The following is a 21186-nucleotide window of genomic DNA, read 5'->3' as shown; positions in this document are numbered from 1 at the left end:
ATATAAAGGATCTATACAAGGGTGATCTACTTTAGGGTAATTTTATGGAAATGGAAGAGGATGCAGATGAAGATGAAATGGGAGATATGATACTGCGTAAAAAATTTGACAGAACACTGAAAGACCTAAGTCAAAACAAGGCCCCAGGTGTAGACAACATTCCATAAGAGCTACATATAGCCCTGAAAGAAAAATCTTTTTCATCTGGTGAGCAAGATGTATGAGACAGGCGAAATACCCTAGATTAAATAATAATATAATAATTCCAATCCCAAAAAAAGCAAGTGTTGACAGGTGTGAAAATTACCGAACTATTGGTTTGATAAGTCAAGGTTGCAAAATACTGACATGAATTCTTTACAGACGAATGAAAGAACTGGTAGAAGCTGACCTCTGGGAAGATCAGTTTGGATTCCTTAGAAATATTGGAACACGCGAGGCAATACTTGACCCTACAACTTACCTTAGAATATAGGTTAAGGAAAGGCAAACCTATGTTTGTAGCATTTGTAGACTTAGAGAAAGCTTTTGACAATGGTGACTGGAATACTCTCACATTCTGAAGGTAGCAGGGGTAAAATACAGGGAGAGAGAGGCTGTTTACAAGTTCGACAGAAACCATAAGGCAGTTATGAGTTGAGGGGTACAAAAGGGAAGCAGTGGTTAAGAAGAGAGTGAGACAGGGTTGTAGCCTATCTTCGATATTATTCAATCTGAGAATATTGAGCAAGAAGTAAAGGAAAACAAAAGAAAAATTTTGAGTAGGAATTAAAATCCATGTAGGAGAAATAAAAACTTTGACATTTGCTGACAACATTGTAATTCTGTCAGACAGAGCAAAGTACCTGGAAGAGCAGTTGAACAGAAAGTGTCTTGGAAGGAGAATATGAGATGAACATTAACCAAAGCAAAACGAGGATAATGGAACATAGTCGAATTAAATCAGATGATGCTGAGAAAATGAGATTAGGAAATGTGATACTTAAAGCAGTAGATGAATTTGGCTATTTGGGAAGGAAAATAACTGATGATGGTCAAAGTAGAGAGGATATAAAATGTAGATTGGCTATGGCAAAGAAAGCGTTTCTGAAGAAGAGAAATTTATTAACATCAAGTATAGATTTAAGTGTCAGGAAGTCCTTTCTGAAAGTATTTGTATGGAGTGTAGCCATGTATGGAAGTGAAACATGCAATGATAAATAGTTTAGACAAGATGAGAATAGAAGCATTGGATATGTGGTGCTACAGAAGAATTAGACGGCTATATCATGAAACTAATGAAGAGGTACTGAGTAGAATTGGGGAGAAAAGGAACTTGTGGCACAACCTGACTAGAAAAACGGGTCAGCTGGTAGGCCACATTCTGAGGCATCAAGGGATCACCAATTCAGTATTAGACAGAAGGGTATAGAGTAAAAACCGTAGAGGGAGACCAAGAGATGGACACACTAAGCAGATTCAGAAGGATGTAGGTTGCAGTAATACTTGGAGATGAAGAGGCTTGCACAGGATAGAGTACCATGGAGAGCTGCTTCAAACCAGTCTCTGGACTGAAGACCACAACAACACATGTTAAGAGCACAACATAAGATAATCTTACAAAGTTCGTCCTGTAGTGATCCTAATACATTCCTCCTTTTTTGTCGAAATTGAATATAAATATTCTAGCAACATTCATTAAGTCTGTTTGATCAAACAGCAAGCTGTGCACTCTGCAAAATGCTATGTGATTTGGCCTCTGCTGTGTCACTGTCAAACACACACAGTTCATCATTCATTGTAGAGGAATAATATTGCATTGTGCTTCACAGCTGGCAAAGCTTAAATGTTAGCCAATAATTCTTGAATGTCTTTTGTCATAGAAACCAAAATGCATTTTATGTCCTTCAGGTGTTTCATTGTATCGTAGATGTAAGAGTTCACTTTCTGTTTTCAAAGACTGCATATTGATTTCCAGGTATGGAGCTACCACATCATGTCCTTTTTTCCCCCAGTGACCTTTTTTCCAAGGAAACCTGATTCTGCGTGCCAGGTTGATCAAGTGTTCAGTATCTAAGCCCTTTGACAGCCAATCAATGATTTCAAAATTTTCCTGCCTGCAAACGTTTTCAAGTAATAGAAATTCATGTGGCTCCGTGTTCCCAGACAACTTACTAGGAAATCTTTGTTTCCATTACAAGTTGTCACACGCCATTACATTGTTAACCTTCTGCCTCCCACCCCTCCTGCAGACTTATAGTAAAACCAAGAACATTTGTTCTTAACTACCCCACTCCATCACCACTCAGTCATACCAACAAAATCATCAAAACTTAGTATATTAGCATTTTAGTTAACAATACAACTGCTAATGTACTGGTGTGTTGTAAATCCTGCAGACCATTCTTACTATGCAAGAAATTGTAGTACACACATCAAAAAAATTTTGCATCACCCCAGGTCCCAGCACTCCTGAAGATAGATGTTGACTGTGGATATTGTATCACAGACACAGTTCCTTTGACTGTTCAGAGATGTCACTAAACCTGCCCAAAGAGGTAAACAACCATGACTGAGCAGCACCTGTTAGACAGATGGGGTCCGACAGCTGATCAGTTTATCATTCCACCAGGAAGGAGGTAGACAGCTCGTGTTGTCTGTAGTTCAAACATGCCTAGAAGGTCAATACTGCAGTTCGATCGCATCCGCATTGTTACTTTGTGCCAGGAAGGACTCAACAAGGGAAGTCTCCAGGCATCTCGGAGTGAAGATGTTCAGACATGGAGGAGAGACAGGATCTGTCGATGACATGCCTCACTCATGCCACCCAAGGGACTACTGCAGTGGATGACCGCTACCTACTGATTATGGCTCGGAGGAACCCTGACAGGAAAGCCACCATGTTGACTAATGCTTTTCGTGCAACCACAGGATGTCTTCTTAAGACGCAAACTGTGCGCAATAGGCTGCATGATGCGCAACTTCACTCCGGATGTCCATGGCAAGGTCCACCTTTGCGACCACAATACCATACAGCGTGGTACAGATTGGCCCAACAACATACCTAATGGACCACTTGTGATTGGCATCACGTTCTCTTCACCGATGAGGGTCGCATATGCCTTCAATCAATCAATCAGACAATCATAGGAGACATGTATTGAGGTAACCCGGTCAGGCTGAATGCCTTGGACACACTGTCCACCTAGTGCAGAAAGTCAGTTACTGCTACAGTCTGTCACGGAGAACCTTTGGTTGGTGGTATTCCACCATTTAATTCATTTATTCTTCTACATTCCCCATTGTCTTAATCTAAAAATGATTGGCAGTGTGTTAGCCAGATGTGTGTGTCACTACTTCACATATCCTGGGGACCTTGGCTGACTTTCTTCCTCTACTACAAGTTACTGTATACTTTCTTTAGAAGTGTTTTTAACTTCCCTTCTATTTTTTCCATCCCGTACAAACATAGTAATAGTAAAGTTTCTTATGGTCATCATTTTCACCACTGCTGTGTATCAGTCGTAGAAGTTCAAAAGAAAAATGGCTTTTACATTTGCAGCTTGCAAAATGCAGTTTTTTAAGTGCTGCAATTGATAATATTGGTAGTGTTTTGTTTCCATTTCATTCCTGTTACTGCTTTAACACTCCCAGGATCAAGGTACTGATGACCTAGTAGTTTGGTCCCTTAAAACCATCAATCAAATCCAATCTTAAATGTTATCAGAAGTTCAGGAAATGACAAAAAAATAGCTTCCTGAAATTTCTGCGTTTGACAGGTGTAGCTGTAATGGAAGTTCAAGGCTTATTAAAATTGTGAGCTGGACCGGGTCCCGAACCCACAGGCAAGTGTTCAATAATCTGAGCTACCTGAGAACAAGTCATGAACCATGCTCACAGCTTTGCTTCTGCCAGTACCTTATCACCTACCTTCCCAACTTCGCAGAAGCTCTCCTGTGAAACTTGTGGGACAGGTGTTTTAATAGAATGGCCTTGTTTACAATTCACAGCTTTCTTGGTGCAGCCAACCTAGTTTGCTTTACATATCGGGCAACACTGTATTCAGTGTGTGTATATATTCATACATGAAACTAAACTATATTATTAGTTTCAAATAGTAGGAAGTGCATAACCTCTGTACATGATCCTAATCACAGGGCAATGTTTGCACAGAAACATCATGGCAATACCAATTTCAGTGTAACAGAAAACAGTTTTGAAATATAATGTTGATAGTGATCTGCAGTCATATAGTCTTTAAACTTACATCAAAACAGCTACTTTCACCAACCATCATGCCGAGTGTCGTCTTAGAATAACCAGTTAATTGGTATCTGAAAAAGATTGAAACAGTAACAGATTTCACTGAAAGGTTTCAGTTTATACCTCTCTGTTTCTTGCTGTAGAATTGTATCAACAAGTAACTATTACACCTTTTTAGGTAACACAGCGTATACATAATTCTCTTAATAGTAAAGCTGCTGTCAACTAGAAAACTGTTTTGGTCTCCACAGTCTTATTGGAGAGTGCTTATTAAACTTGTGAACCTGGAGCCAGTCATAGGGAGAACTATAATATAACGTTGCTTCTGAGATGTAAGAATCATATAAATTGTCCAGTAAGGAAAGATGGATGGTGACAACTTACCCACAGCTGGTTGATATGTGGTTGACAAACACAGTGACAGTGCATTCATAAACATGGCTTCTAAACTACCATGTATGTGCATACTTCTGCACATATACCCACCATCCAAAGGCACACATTTACAGCTGCAGTTGACACTAATTGCTTATGAGTGGTTGCTTAGGCCTGATGAGTGGAAGGAAAAGAAAGGCATTTGGCAATTGGGACAAGGAGTTTGTAGGGAAGCTAATAAGATGCGTGACAGAAGGCAAGACAGGTAACTGTCAGTGGAAGTACGAAATCTGGAACTAAAAAGGTGTGTTTGTACTGGATAAGCATTTACTGTGGTAATACATTTATGCTTTACCACAATACAAGCCTCTGTATGTATATTAATCATTACCGACAAGTTTACAAAGCTGGAAGGCAGAAGTTTCCTTCCTTGATTGTTCTAAATTGTTTAGTAGTACTCACTTTTGCAACAATTAATATTCAGTTAGATATCAGTGTACACTCCTCTGCAGAGTGAAAATTCGTTCTGGAGAGCCCCTCATGCTGTAGCTAAGCCCTGTTACCACAATGCCCTTCCTTCCAGGAGTGCTAATCTTGTAGAATAACTTCTGTGAAGTTTGGAAGGTAAGAGGTGAGGTACTGACAGAAGCAGAGCTGTGAGGATGGGTCATGAGATGTGCTTAGATGCTCAGTCAGTAGAGCACTTGCCCTAGAAAGGCAGAGGTCCTGAGTTCGAATCTGTCTGGCACACAGTTTTAATCCGCCAGGAAGTTTAATATTCTATGTATGTGTACTGGTCCTCTGTAACTTACAATTAGAAAATAAATTATTATTGCTATACAGAACTATTGAGTATAAGCATCAGTTAATTGTGTACAAAAATGTTTTGTTATTTCCAGTACTACAACAGCTATGTTATGATTTGTTAGCAACAGTGGAGTTAGCATTTGCTGGCAACAATGTAGGAAAAAGTATGTGTTTAATTGTGCCTGTCTGCAACTTGACACGGTTCTTTTACAGTAATTAGCAATCTATCTTTTCCTACATTGTTGATACTCCTATGTGGAGTTTCTATTGTTCGAATAGTATATAATGGGGTACTTATCAAATTCTTTTCCTTAATATGCTGTAGCACTCTTCATGATGTAAAATTACTTACGAATCATTACTCAGTACTCACTATTGTTATTTTGTAGATATACCTTTTTCATTTTGAAGATATTTGGATACCTGTATGCAAGATTTCTTTGGCAACTCCTTTCATTTAATTATCTTCATGAAAAAGTTGCTTTTAAGAATGTTGTTGCAGTAGACAAACTCGAATCCACTGAGGTAGAAACTGAAGCTGCATGTGAGAGGGTTTGGGCAAGACGCAGTATCACGAGTGGGCAAAAAATGATAATTCGATTCTTCCGTCACCCACAAGACTCATCTTGTGATGTAACCACCTCTTTGAGGAAGCCCACAGCAAAACTGGTATCATTGACCATTGTGGCAGCAATGATTACCAAAGTACAAAGGACAAATAAAACAAGCAGAAAGATATATATGTTCAGTAAACTAGATTTTAAAAAATCAGTAGTATCATATGTCAGTGAGGCACTTGAAACTATCGTTACAGGGCAGGAGCATGTAGAGGAACTCTAGCTCAAGTTTAAAAGAATAGTTGACCACGGACTAGATAGAGATGTACCCAGTAGAACAGTTCACAATGAGAGGGAACATCCATGGTATACAGTTACTGTAAAGAAACTTCTAAAGAAATGGAGATTACTGCACAATAGTTGTAAAACAGAGAGTAGGGCTACAGATAAAGAGATGCTGAATGAAATACATTTGTCTGTCAAGAGAGCAGTGTGTGATGCGTTCAATGACTACCGTTATCTTCCACAGAACCACAAGAAATTCTGGTCATCTGTAAAGGCTGTTAGTGATACCAAAGTTTGTGTCCAGTCCCTAGTGAACGAGACGGGAACTGAAATTGAGGGTAGCAAAGCAAAAGCTGAAATGCTTAACTCGATTTACAAATATTCCTTTACAGAGGAAAACTCAGGAAAATTGCCCCAGTTTAACCCTCATACCACTGAAAAGATGACTGAAATAAGTATAAGTGTCAGTGGTGTTGAGAAACATCTGAAATCATTAAAGTCGAACGAAGCTCCAGGGCCCAGAAGTCCCTGTCAGATTCTATACTGAATTTGTTGCTGAGTTAGCCTCTCTTCTAAATATAATCTATCGTAGAACCCATGAACAAAAAACTATGCCCGGTTCTTGGAAAAAGCACAGGTCTCATCTGTCTACAGGAAGTTTATTGGAAGTGATCCACAAAATTACCATCCACTATCCTTGATATCGATTTCTCATAGAATCCTTGAACCAATGCCAATCAGCATCAATCATGTGAAACCCAACTTGCACTATTCTCACATGATGTACTGAAAGCTTTATATCAAGGCAGTTAGGTAGATGCTGTACTTCTTGATTTCCAAAAAGCATTTGACTCGGGTACCAGGCCTACTCTTATTGACAAAAGTTTGATCACATCTGGTGCCAAGTGTAATTTGTGACTGGCTTAAGGACTTCTTGGTAGGGAGGACACAGCACGTTATCTTGGATGGAGAGTCATCGTCAGTTGTAGAGGTAACTTCAGTTATTTCCCAAGGAAGTGTATTGGGACCATTGCTGTTCATGTTGTATATTAATGATTTTGCAGAAAATAGTAAAATCTGGCTTTTTGCTAATGATCCAGTTATGTATAATCAAGTACTATCCGAAACAAGGTTCATAAACAGTCAATCAGATCGTGATAAGAATTCAAAGTGGTGCAGAGATTGGCATCTTGCTTTAAATGTTCATAAATGTAAAATTTTGCATTTCACAAAATGAAACAAGTAGTACCCTATGACTATAATATCAATGAGTCACTGCTGGAAACGGCCAACTCTTCAAATATCTGGGTGTAACACTTCGTAGGGATATGCAATGGAATGATCACATAGGTTCAGCCATGGGTAAAGCAGGCAGCAGACTTTGCTTTATTGGTAAAATACTGGGGAAGTGTGATCACTCATGCGACTGGTTCTAGAATATTCTTAAAGTGTGTGGAGCTCGTACCAGATAGGACTAACAGTGGATATTGAATGTATAGAGAAATGGGTAGCATGAATGGTCACAGGTTTCTGTAATCTGTGGGAGTGTGTCAGAGATACCAAAGATACTGAACTGGAAGACATTTGAAGATAGAAGTAAACTATCAAAAGAAAGCCTAAATCAAAGTTTCAAGAACCGGCTTTAAATGGTTACTCTAGGAATATACTACCACTCTCTACATATAGGTCACATAGGAATCTAGAGGATTATATTAGAATAATTACTGTGCACACAGAGGCACTCAGACAATCGTTCTTCCCATGCTGCATATGTGAATGGAACAGGAAGAAGCCCTAATTACTGGACAGTGGGAAGTACTCTCCGCCATGCACCTCAGGGTGGTTTGCAGAGTATAGATGTAGCTTGAGATGTAGATTAGAAGCACCATTTTTTAAGGTTTCTCTACAACCTTCCACTTTTTTTTCCCATGAAGTTTAGACAATTATACGTGCAATATGATTAATTGCACAGTATGATTTGGCAACCTGTTTATCACTGGCTGCCTACTTCACTTTTATGGAACTCAACTTTTTGGGTGCTACAGCCTTGAGCTTGTCAAAGAGGGAGATACATGACTAATACTAAATGAAAAGTGGCTACTAGCATCTCTAGATCCCACATTGTCACATTCCCTTAAGAACATTACACTGGAATCCTGGTAAATGAATATTACTTTTGTAGGTTTGACAGACATATTTTTCAAGTTCCTAGTTACTCAGCAGATGCCCTTCAACATCAAAATTCATCGTATGATGAATAAACGAGTGTGTATTTCCTGACTATGAAGCCTGTCGCAGTGAAAGTGTGCTCTCACAGTGAAGCCCTCTACATGTTGGAGCAATAAATGTGTGGCCTCACTAAGACATGAAACTGACATTTTTAAACTGTTCAGAAGTATTTTATAACTGTTCATAAGTACACATTTCAGTTATAAAATACAACCCAGCCAATCAGATTAACAGTTCTTCCATTGATTTCTGTTGATAAAGAAATGAAATCATAATATTGTAGCTATAATAAATCATCCAACAATTTAATACACATATAAAATTGCACTGAATATCAGTAATAATGAATAAAACCACCCCTCCTTTAATATGGAAAATCATTGTTTGTTACTGAGCTTCACTGAATGGTTCCTCTCCAGACTAGAGATGTTGTAACTTCTACTATCCTTCGTTTTGTGAAATTAATAATGTTTTTGTTTTCTTGTGGAAGGAATAATATGCAATAATTTAAAACAGAAGTACACATTTCAGTTAAGTCTTATAACGTACACAACAGCAGTCCAAGGTCTGGATCAAAAATACGGATGGGAAATACATTATTTATCCTACTGTAAGATGAACCTGCAATACAGGCCTGATGATAATAATACTAATGATGAATATATGTCTCTCCTAGATTCCATGAAACCTTGTGGTGGGAATTCATTTAAAGTTGAGAGTGATGTGGTCATAGACTGTATTACATATGCAAGTCTGGGTCAGTCCTGGAAGTGTTCATGGAGAGCTGAAGCGGTTAGATAACCACTTGCAACAAGTGGGAAATTTTGTGTTCGAGTCTGGGTCCGGTACAAATTTCTGTATGTCACCAATAGGGAATACCTTCATACATAACATGGCTAATGTCAGAAAGATTCTGAAGTTGCAAATTAATTGCGTAAATTCCTGCCATATGTCATATTCTGAACTAGCCATGGCATTGGCTATGCAACACTTTCTGAATCCTTTAATAATAGATTCACTTGAGGTTTTGTCCCATGCCGTAAGGATCCACTGGCCTAACAAGAATACTGAGAATTTCTGTAATTCCCATTTCCCCCTCCCCAACCACCTGTTTCGTAGAATAAGTATATGGTCTGTTGAAGAGGCCACTTGCTGTAAAGCTGTCACAGGTGAGCCTTAAAAAAGTTTAGTACTTGAAGCTGTGAGGTCATACTGCCAAAAATTACTCAGAAAGATCTTAAAAAAATCAACCAAGCCATGGGTAGCTGAAGGGATGAAAGCTTCGCAGAAGAGGAAGCGGAAAATTTATAAAGGGGCTATAATTAGTAAAAATCTGATGTTGCTCGTTACCTATAAAAATAATGTTGAATTTTAAGTGTCCAAATATATACATGTTCTTACAGAAATTAATACAGATAATAAGACTGATTTAAATATTACAATCAGAGGAAGAATAAGCAGTCAGAGCACAAGACACCACAACCGTTAAACTAAATGACAGTGTTGTGACTTATAATTCACAAGCTGCAAGTACTTTTAATAATCAGTTTCTAAATGTAGCAGCAAGAATGGCATTAAATGGTTCAGTTGCAGAAACACAAGCAAATATTACAAATGTCGTTCGACAAAACTTTAAGCAGCTGGAATTAGCACCAAAATCCTTCATTGAAATTAATAGAATTGTAAAAATTCTAAATAACAAAAGCTTTATGTGGTGTTGATGGAATTTCTGACAGCATTCTGAAGATTTGTTCTAACTTAATAAGTAATGTTCTTAGTGATATATCATCACTGCCTTTTCAAACAGTTTAAAATATACAACTGTCAAACATCTTTAAAAGAAAAGTGACAAGGAGGACAAATAATTACTGCCCAGTTTCCTTACTGGCATCTTTTTCTAAAATATTCAAAAAAGTAGTGTACTCAAAGTAGTCTTGTATTTAAGTAGAAACAATTTACTTACCACTTAACAGTTAGGACTCCAGAAGAGTTGTTAGACTGGGAATGCTACTTACACATTCTCTCACGAAATATGACAAGCATTAAATAATAAAATATTGCCATTTGGCATTTTTTGCAATCTTTACAAGCGTTTAATTGTGTATATCAAGGTACTGGTTTAGAAAAATTAAAGTTTTGTGGAATTCGTGGCTTTACTCACGATTGGTTTAATTTATATATGACAGACACAATGCAGAAAATTGGGCTGAGTAATTCAAAGCCATTCATCAAACATTTGATATGCGATATAGCTTACTTTGTAAATTAGTACACAATTTGAAATACATGCTGTGTAACATTAACATTGATTCAGTGACATAAATAATTTAAGCAAATGATAGAGTACAGTAAATCACTAAAATACAATAATTAATATAATACTACAATCTAATATATAGTACAATAGATAACAAAAGCAGTTTCAGATACATAATACAAGAAAGGAAATAACTTAGATTTATGTTAACAGATATTCATTTACAGTATAATAGCATCCGTCTTGCAAATATGTTTTCAAAGCCACGATGAATTTTTGTGATTCTTTTATTTCCATGATGTGGTGGACAAGTTTATTGTAAAGTTTTTTGCCAGTTAGCAGTGGGCTATTTTGTCAGAGTTGTGCATGCAGGTTTGCTGTGAAACCGATTTTTACCTGGTGTTGTGTGTGAACTGCTTGATTTGTACACACTAAGTGGTTTTTAGTTTCAGAAATTTTCTTCATATATGTAATTATCTCAAGAATGTACAGGCATGGTAGCAGCAGTATCTGGAGTGCTTTGAAAAAGGGGTTTTCAAGGATTTCTGGGTGTGGCATTTCCAGTTCATCTAATGATCCTCTTCTGTGCTACGAAACAGCTTTTGTGTATTGGTGAATTTTCCCAAAATATTATCCCATACCGCAGCAGTGTTTCTGCTTGGGCATAATACACCTTTTGTAGTGTTTCTGTTCTTGTACACCTAGCAAGTATTTTTATGGTATAGCATATTGTGCTAAGCTTTTTGCTTGTGCTTGTGTGCTTGTGTGTGTGTGTGTGTGTGTGTGTGTGTGTGCGTGCGTGCGTGCGTGCGTGCGTGCGTGTGTCCCTCTTCATGTTGTCTTGCATCCATAATGCCAGAAATTTTGTTGGGTTTACAGTTTCTAATTTATTATGAAATAGATTTATGGTGAGGTTAGTGGATGTTTATTGTATGTGGTATGAAGGTGCATTGCAACAGTTTTCTCTGTGTTAACAATAAGATTGTTTGTGGTGAATCAGTTCGTAATGTGTGTGGTGCAATTTTGTTCTTCATATTGTACAGGGTGTATACGACACGGGAAAACACGGGAATATATTCATCCGGGAAAAACCCGAGAATTTTTTTAGAATTCCAGCAATTTTTCATTGTTTTAGTTTTCAGTTAAATTTTTCTAATTTTGACTGGTAAACCCTTGTGGGGCTTGCTAGTCCCCCATCGGGCACCTCCCCAGGTGGCGGATAGGGGAATGCTCTCTAGATATAGAGGGGTACCGGGGAAATAAAATACCCGGGTGGACCAAAACTAGCACGGGCAGGAGAGGCTCGCTCAGCTGCGGTGAAGGCAACCCTCCTAGGGATAGAGTACCCCAAAATCAAGGCTCCTGGTCCTTCAGCTTGGGGGTTGTGCAGAGCGCTACCAACCCACTCATGTAAAAATACGAAACGGTCAGGATACTCAATGCCAGCCTCAGAAACAGGACAGGATTTACTGGAACAAAAACTAAGAGCATGGAATATTAGAATCCTGTATCGTCCTGGAACTGCCCAAATACTAGCAAACAAATTAAGAAAATATAGATTGCAACTGGTAGCTCTCAAAGAAGCAAGATGGCAGGGAACAGGTTCACTGAAAATAGCAGACAGGACAATAATGCATGGAGACTGCGGTCAGCACCACGAATTTGGAACCGGTTTGTACATTCATAAATCAATAGATGACACAGTAAGGGAGTTCAAACATGTTAGTAACCGTATATCATATATAACTATTCAGACGCAGTGGTTAGACATTACATTTCTAAATTCACATGCACCCATAGAAGTTAAGAATGACAACACGAAAGAAGAATTCTACAGCCATCTGGAACAAATGTACAACTTATTAAGGGGCTCCGGAACGCCCTATACTTGCAATGTTAAAATAACGCTTATAAATTACATCTTTCCTCACAAAGTATTCGAGGTAGGAAGTTGAACTTTTTACAGATTATTTATTGGAATATGGGCTACAACTTAACACAGGGATTTTACAAAATTTTAGTTCAGTTATTAAAGATGATTTTTTCAATTGTAATGAAAATTCACAACATTTTTTTTGCAATTTTTTATTTATATATTCAAAAATATACGTTGTTTTGGAAAAAGGCTGTGTTAAATGATGCAGAAGGTACTGTGTAACATTTACTGAAAGTTTGAAACAAATATGTTTGGAAGATCCTTAGAAAACGTGTAATTAGTATGAGAAAATAAAAGTTTTGGGAATCGAGCGACAAAGATTGGATTAACTTTTTAGTGCATTCCAGGTCCATAGGATGGATTATCTTCATCCTCTGCAAACTCCTCCTCCAGCTTCCTCTTGTTCCTCCTCCTGTTTGCTCTTGCTTGTATTTCTAGACTCTTTACAGCCCTGTCTGCAGCCCGAAGGCGTTCCTTGTCTAAAGCAAGCATCGCTCGTACCATGTTAGAACCTATCTTCATTCCCATATTTCTAAATACCTTTGGCTTTCCAACATTTCTCCTTTTCTTAAAAGCCTTCAGAGGATTTCTAATAACTTTACTTTTACTCATTATTATACTTCAACAAAACAGACTCAAGAAACAGAATTAATTACGAATATCTTCGAGATAACGACAGAGTAAATAAACATGAAACAATCGACAATCACACCAGCGATATATATTGAACTATCACAGGTTAGCCACAACACATACTTTATCTCACATCACTAAAATGTACCTGATGAACACGGACGTTAATAATAACACCATTTGACAGCAGTTTAACAGCGCCACAGTGGGTCACGCCCATGTAGAACACATTTCAAAAAAAATTTAAAAATAGTGGTAGTCTTCGGAACTGAATAAATTGTATATCTATTAAAAGGTAATAGTCTGCATATTCAGAAAACGCAAAAAAGTAAAAATTGAACTTTTTATGATTTTGAGCCTTTCCGGAGCCCCTTAAGTAGGCACAATGTGAAAATAGTGTTAGCAGATTTTAATGCCAAAGTAGGAAAGAAAGAAATCTACAAATCAACCATTGGCAATTTTAGCTTACACGAGGAAAGTTCAGATAATGGGGCTTGACTTATAAGCTTTGCAATGTCAAATGGTCTCACAATAAGCAGCACAAAATCTCAACATACACGCATTCATTTCGGAACATGGATATCACCAGATGGAAAGGTAGTCAATCAAATAGATCATGTAGCTATCCAGAAACAATTCCAAAACAGTATTAAAGATGTCAGAAACTTTAGGGGAGCAGATTGTGACACAGACCACATGTTAATCATACAGGGTGTTTCAAAAATGACCGGTATATTTCAAACGGCAATAAAAACTAAACGAGCAGCGATAGAAATACACCGTTTGTTGCAATATGCTTGGGACAACAGTACATTCTCAGGCAGACAAACTTTCGAAATTACAGTTGTTACAATTTTCAACAACAGATGGCGCTGCGGTCTGGGAAACTCTATAGTACGATATTTTCCACATATCCACCATGCGTAGCAATAATATGGCGTAGTCTCTGAATGAAATTACCCGAAACCTTTGACAACGTGTCTGGCGGAATGGCTTCACATGCAGATGAGATGTACTGCTTCAGCTGTTCAATTGTTTCTGGATTCTGGCGGTACACCTGGTCTTTCAAGTGTCCCCACAGAAAGAAGTCACAGGGGTTCATGTCTGGCGAATAGGGAGGCCAATGCACGCCGCCTCCTGTATGTTTCGGATAGCCCAAAGCAATCACACGATCGTCGAAATATTCATTCAGGAAATTAAAGATGTCGGCCGTGCGATGTGGCTGGGCACCATCTTGCAAAAACCACGAGGTGTTCGCAGTGTCATCTAAGGCAGTTTGTACCGCCACAAATTCACGAAGAATGTCCAGATAGCGTGATGCAGTAATCGTTTCGGATCTGAAAAATGGGCCAATGATTCCTTTGGATGAAATGGCGGCCAAGACCAGTACTTTTTGAGGATGCAGGGACGATGGGACTGCAACATGGGGCTTTTCGGTTCCCCATATGCGCCAGTTCTGTTTATTGACGAAGCTGTCCAGGTAAAAATAAGCTTCGTCAGTAAACTAAATGCTGCCCACATGCATATCGCCGTCATCAATCCTGTGCACTATATCGTTAGCGAATGTCTCTCGTGCAGCAATGGTAGCGGTGCTGAGGGGTTGCCGTGTTTGAATTTTCTATGGATAGAGGTGTAAACTCTGGCGCATGAGACGATACGTGGACGTTGGCGTCATTTGGACCGCAGGTGCAACATGGCGAACGGAAACCCGAGGCCGCTGTTGGATCACCTGCTGCACTAGCTGCGCGTTGCCCTCTGTGGTTGCCGTACGCGGTCGCCCTACCTTTCCAGCACGTTCATCCGACACGTTCCCAGTCCGTTGAAATTTTTCAAACAGATCCTTTATTGTATCGCTTTTCGGTCCTTTGGTTACATTAAACCTCCGTTGAAAACTTCGTCTTGTTGCAACAAGACTGTGTTCTAGGCGGTGGAATTCCAACACCAGAAAAATCCTCTGTTCTAAGGAATAAACCATGTTGTCTACAGCACACTTGCACGTTGTGAACAGCATATGCTTACAGCAGAAAGACAACGTACAGAATGGCGCACCCACAGACTGCGTTGTCTTCTATATCTTTCACATCACTTGCAGCGCCATCTGTTGTTGAAAATTGTAACTACTGTAATTTCGAAAGTTTGTCCGCCTGAAAATGTACTGTTGTTCCAAGCATATTGCAACAAATGGTGTATTTCTATCGCTGCTCGTTTAGTTTTTATTGCCGTTTCAAATATACCGGTCATTTTTGAAACACCCTGTATCAAAAATGAAAGTGAAACTCAAAAGGAAAGTAAATAGAAATAGAGAAGAAATTACAAGATATAACATAGGAAACATGGCGAAAGTAGATATAAAAGTAAATTTTACAAAAGAAATTAAAAGCAATCTAACAAAACCGAGACTGACCAATGCAGAACCACAAGATGTCGAAAGCAGATGAAGACACCTGAATGGCTGTATTCAAGAAGCAGCTTCCAAAATCATAGGTGAAAGAAAACGACTAAATAAAAATTGGTTTAACACAGTGTCATGAAAAAATGCTGGAAAGAAGAAATGTGAGGAATGCATGGATTAAAGAAACGGACAATATGACATTGAAGGGAAGAGACTATAAACTCTGCCAAGAAACGCAAAGAACCCTAAGACAAGAGAAAAGGGAATACTCTAACAATATGATCAGAGAAGCAGAGGATGATCTCAAACATCACAGGACAAGGCAGATGTATCAAAATATTAAAAAAAAATCCTTTGGTAAATTCGATAAAAGGGAACAGTTTATAAAGGATCAGTATGGAAAAATATTGACAGACAAAAGTGACATACAAAAAGGTGGAAGACATACTTTTCACAACTTCTCAACTGCAATGACCACACTCTCACTTTAAATTGGAAGAACCTGATACAGTTACTACCCCATCAGTAAATGAAATACAGCAAGCAATAAAGAATTGAGGCTTGTGGCGAGGAAAAGATATACGCTGAATTATTAAAGAATGGAGGCCCACAACTGGAATTAGAAATACAGGCGTTAATAGAAACAATTTGGGAGACAGAAACCATTCCCGCAGATTGGAAAACTGCAATTGTGTGTCCCATATTTAAGAAGAATGATCCACTTGTTTGTGATAACTACAGAGGAATTGCGTTACTGGATGTCACCTACAAAATCTTTCGAGCTGCCTATTAAACAGGCTGATACCAATATCAGAAGAATTGATTGGGGACTACCAATGCAGTTTCCGCAGAAGCAGACCCACATTAGATCACTTATTCACCCTAAGACAAGTAACTGAGAAGGTGTGGGAATTCAATGTATATGTTCACATATTATTCATACATTTTAAGAAGGCCTATGATAGCATACACCGACAGACACACCTAAGTATAATGAAAGAATTTAAAATACCTTCAAAATTAATCAGATTAGTTAAAATGTGTATAGTTTTAACTTTGTCACATAAAGACACCAGTAGGAGAAACTGAAGATTTTAAGGTGTACACATGACTGAGACAAGGGGATGCCATTTCACCTATTTTATTTAACCTTGTCCTACAGAAGATCGATAGAGAATTTTCTAAAACCAGTCCACAAGGGATCCAGCTACAGGATGTGAACATTACAAGACTTGCCTATGCAGATTTTGTAGCACTAATAAGTAGTTCCAAAAGAGAATTAATCAGAATGATGCAAAATTACTACAAAATTGCTGAGAAAACAGGATTTGAAGAAAAGACAGAATACCTGCTCATAAGTAAGAAAACCAGAAAAGATGCACCTCTGACAGTAGATGGATTCAATTTCAAGACTGTTGACCACTTCAAGTACCTAGGAAGTCTTTTTAGTAATAACAGAACAGATATAGAAATAGATGCCCATTTATCAAAAGCAAATAGGACACTTTTTAGTTTCATCAAAATTCTAAGAAAAAGGCACTTAAGAGTAACTTCAAAATCTGCTTATATCAATTGACCATTATACTTGTGGTGTTATATGGATGTGAAACATTAATATTTAGAAAGAAAGATGAAGAAAAACTGTTAATATTCGAAAGAAAAGTACCAAGGAAAATTTTTGGACCTGTATACGACGAAAATAACATGGAATGGAGAATAAGAAGAAATGAAGAATTAAGAGGGCTGTACAAACACCGTAACATCGTCGAAGTGCTCTAGAGCAGAAGGTTGAATTGGGCAGGCCATATAGCAAGAATGACAGAAAATAGACTACCTAGAATGGAATTCAGCAGAACGAGAGGAAGAGGACGACCGAGAATCAGATGACGGGGTAACATTCGGGAGGACACAACTAGGATGAACAGCAACTGGACAAACAGCGCATTAGACAGGCAGAAGTGGAAGAGGCTCATAGAGCATGCGTATGGTCGATAAGGCCCTTGCCACATGTAAAGAATCGATACTCTAACAGAGGATATTACTGTATCCCGCTACTGCAGAATAATACTTCAACAATAAAACATAAAAGAGAGAAAAAACGAAACTAACCTACGTTGCAAAGGAAATGCGCCATTTACTACAACGACACACACTGCTCATGCAAGCGTCTGCCAACAGCAAAATGTGTCAAATGCTTTAGGGAGACTATGCAATTGTTCATAACAACAAAGTTCCTCCGATAAGCGTGAAGTCATAACTGCTTACATTTGATTAGTTTTAGCAGTTACGAACGGGCTCATGCGCATGCGCAGTTGAGCCGCGTTTAAGTAGTAGATTCTCCCACTTCTGGCTACAGGAATGTGACTGTTGGCTGTGCAAGCAGTTAGATGCCACCGGGAAAAGGGGGCGCCAAATTCATATTCTTGCGTAGCATCCAACGCGCGTTTGCCTATCGTTTATTCACATGAATTTGAAACGCTTCCTTGTTGGTTTTTGAACACATTTTAAGTTGATTTTTGAATGCGTGCATAGTGTACGTGATGTCTCTGTCAGGAGAATCCTCGTCGCATCTAGAAATAAACTTCCCGCAGACAAAAGGGGGCGGGACTATACGAGCGGAGCGGAGTAAAGCCGAACGGATGAGTGCCTAATCGCTATCTTGATTATGTGGTTGACTGGGTTTGCGAATGACCAGGATTGTTATAATTACTAGCGAAATCCATAGATTCAGACTACCAGAATGGAAATAAACGACTGGCAGGAATAACAGGTGAGAAAGATGGCGTGTTATCTTCTCAGTCTATCCAAGAAAATGAAATTTTGACAGAAAATGTTTGTCCAGATAGCTACACTAGTAAGGACCAGTTGTACAGTCCACGGCTAGCAGCCGCTTAAGTTCTATTCTGGAAGTTACGCAGAAAACGAGTTGTACGAACAGGTAATAGCGCCTAACCGGAAAATAATCGCGGAATAACCGAACCTGTGATTCTGGCAGGGTTAGTGAAGTTAATCGGCGAACAAATATTGACAATGGTAGGAATAGCTACAGAATTGGTGATGACAAGATCGTTTGTTAGAATGAGGAAGGAGAAGAAACGGGGACAGCACGCAAATTATGGAAGAATAAGATGATTCTAAATTTACATAAAAATTTCGTAATACTGCTTTTCGATCTCATGCTTGAGAAACAGGTGCGTTTGAATGGAATGTGAAACTATTTCCTAACATAAAGCTTTTTGCTTGTAGAAGGCCTAATAGGCATTTGATATTGGTACATCGTGAATTGTATTCCGTCGTGTTATAAGAATGGCCATTTGCGCTAAAACAGTTTCGTTTATTTGGTGTGTGTTACAAAATTGCTGCAATATTAGAAAGGCCTGTTTTGTTTTATCTAGAAGACAGTGACAAATACTTTCAGAAACGACTAGATGTTAACAAATTTCTCTTCTTCAGAAACTATTTCCTTGCCATTGCCAGTCTACATTTTATATCCTCTCTACTTCGACCATCATCAGTTATTTTACTCCCTAAATAGCAAAACTCCTTTACTACTTTAAGTGTCTCATTTCCTAATCTAATCCCCTCAGCATCACCCGATTTAATTTGACTACATTCCATTATCCTCGTTTTGCTTTTGTTGATGTTCATCTTATATCCTCCTTTCAAGACACTGTCCATTCCGTTCAACTGCTCTTCCAAGTCCTTTGCTGTCTCTGACAGAATTACAATGTCATCGGCGAACCTCAAAAGTTTTTACTTCTTCTCCATGAATTTTGATACCTACTCCGAATTTTTCTTTTGTTTCCTTTACTGCTTGCTCAATATACAGATTGAATAACATCGGGGAGAGGCTACATCCCTGTCTCACTCCTTTCCCAACCACTGCTGCCCTTTCATGCCCCACGACTCTTATAACTGCCATCTGGTTTCTGTACAAATTGTAAATAGCCTTTCGCTCCTTGTATTTTACCCCTGCCACCTTCAGAATTTGAAAGAGAGTATTCCAGTTAACGTTGTCAAAAGCTTTCTCTAAGTCTACAAATGCTAGAAACGTAGGTTTGCCTTTTCTTAATCTTTCTTCTAAGATAAGTCGTAAGGTTAATATTGCCTCACGTGTTCCAACATTTCTACGGAATCCAAACTGATCTTCCCCGAGGTCCGCTTCTACCAGTTTTTCCATTCGTCTGTAAAGAATTCGCGTTAGTATTTTGCAGCTGTGACTTTTTAAACTGATAGTTCGGTAATTTTCACATCTGTCAACACCTGCTTTCTTTGGGATTGGAATTATTATATTCTTCTTGAAGTCTGAGGGTATTTCGCCTGTCTCATACATCTTGCTCACCAGATGGTAGAGTTTTGTCATGACTGGCTCTCCCAAGGCCATCAGTAGTTCTAATGGAATGTTGTCTACTCCCGGGGCCTTGTTTCGACTCAGGTCTTTCAGTGCTCTGTCAAACTCTTCACGCAGTATCTTATCTCCCATTTCATCTTCATCTACATGCTCTTCCATTTCCATAATATTGTCCTCAAGTACATCGCCCTTGTATAAACCCTCTATATACTCCTTCCACCTTTCTGCCTTCCCTTCTTTGCTTAAAACTGGGTTGCCATCTGAGCTCTTGATATTCATACAAGTGGTTCTCTTCTCTCCAAAGGTCTCTTTAATTTTCCTGTAGGCAGTATCTATCTTACCCCAAGTGAGACAAGTCTCTACATCCTTACATTTGTCCCTAGCCATGCCTGCTTAGCCATTTTGCACTTCCTGTCGATCTCATTTTTGAGACGTTTGTATTCCTTTTTGCCTGCTTCATTTACTGCATTTTTATATTTTCTCCTTTCATCAATTAAATTCAATATTTCTTCTGTTACCCAAGGATTTCTATTAGCCCTCGTCTTTTTACCTACTTGATCCTCTGCTGCCTTCACTACTTCATCCCTCAGAGCTACCCATTCTTCTTCTACTGTATTTCTTTCCCCCATTCTTGTCAATTGTTCCCTTATGGTCTCCCTGAAACTCTGTACAACCTCTGGTTTAGTCATTTTATCCAGGTCCCATCTCCTTAAATTCCCACCTTTTTGCAGTTTCTTCAGTTTCAATCTGCAGTTCATAACCAATAGATTGTGGTCAGAATCCACATCTGCCCCTGTAAATGTCTTACAATTTAGAACCTGGTTCCTAAATCTCTGTCTTACCATTATATAATCTATCTGATACCTTTTAGTATCTCCAGGATTCTTCCAGGTATACAACCTTCTTTTATGATTCTTGAACCAAGTGTTAGCTGTGATTAAGTTATGCTCTGTGCAAAATTCTACAAGGCGGCTTCCTCTTTCATTTCTTCCCCCCAATCCATATTCACCTACTATGTTTCCTTCTCTCCCTTTTCCTACTGACGAATTCCAGTCACCCATGACTATTAAATTTTCGTCTCCCTTCACTACCTGAATAATTGCTTTTATCTCGTCATACATT

Source organism: Schistocerca nitens, chromosome 9 (genome assembly GCF_023898315.1).
Source record: "Schistocerca nitens isolate TAMUIC-IGC-003100 chromosome 9, iqSchNite1.1, whole genome shotgun sequence".
In the NCBI taxonomy this organism is placed as follows: Eukaryota; Metazoa; Arthropoda; class Insecta; order Orthoptera; family Acrididae; genus Schistocerca; species Schistocerca nitens.
This window is presented reverse-complemented; position numbering follows the sequence as displayed.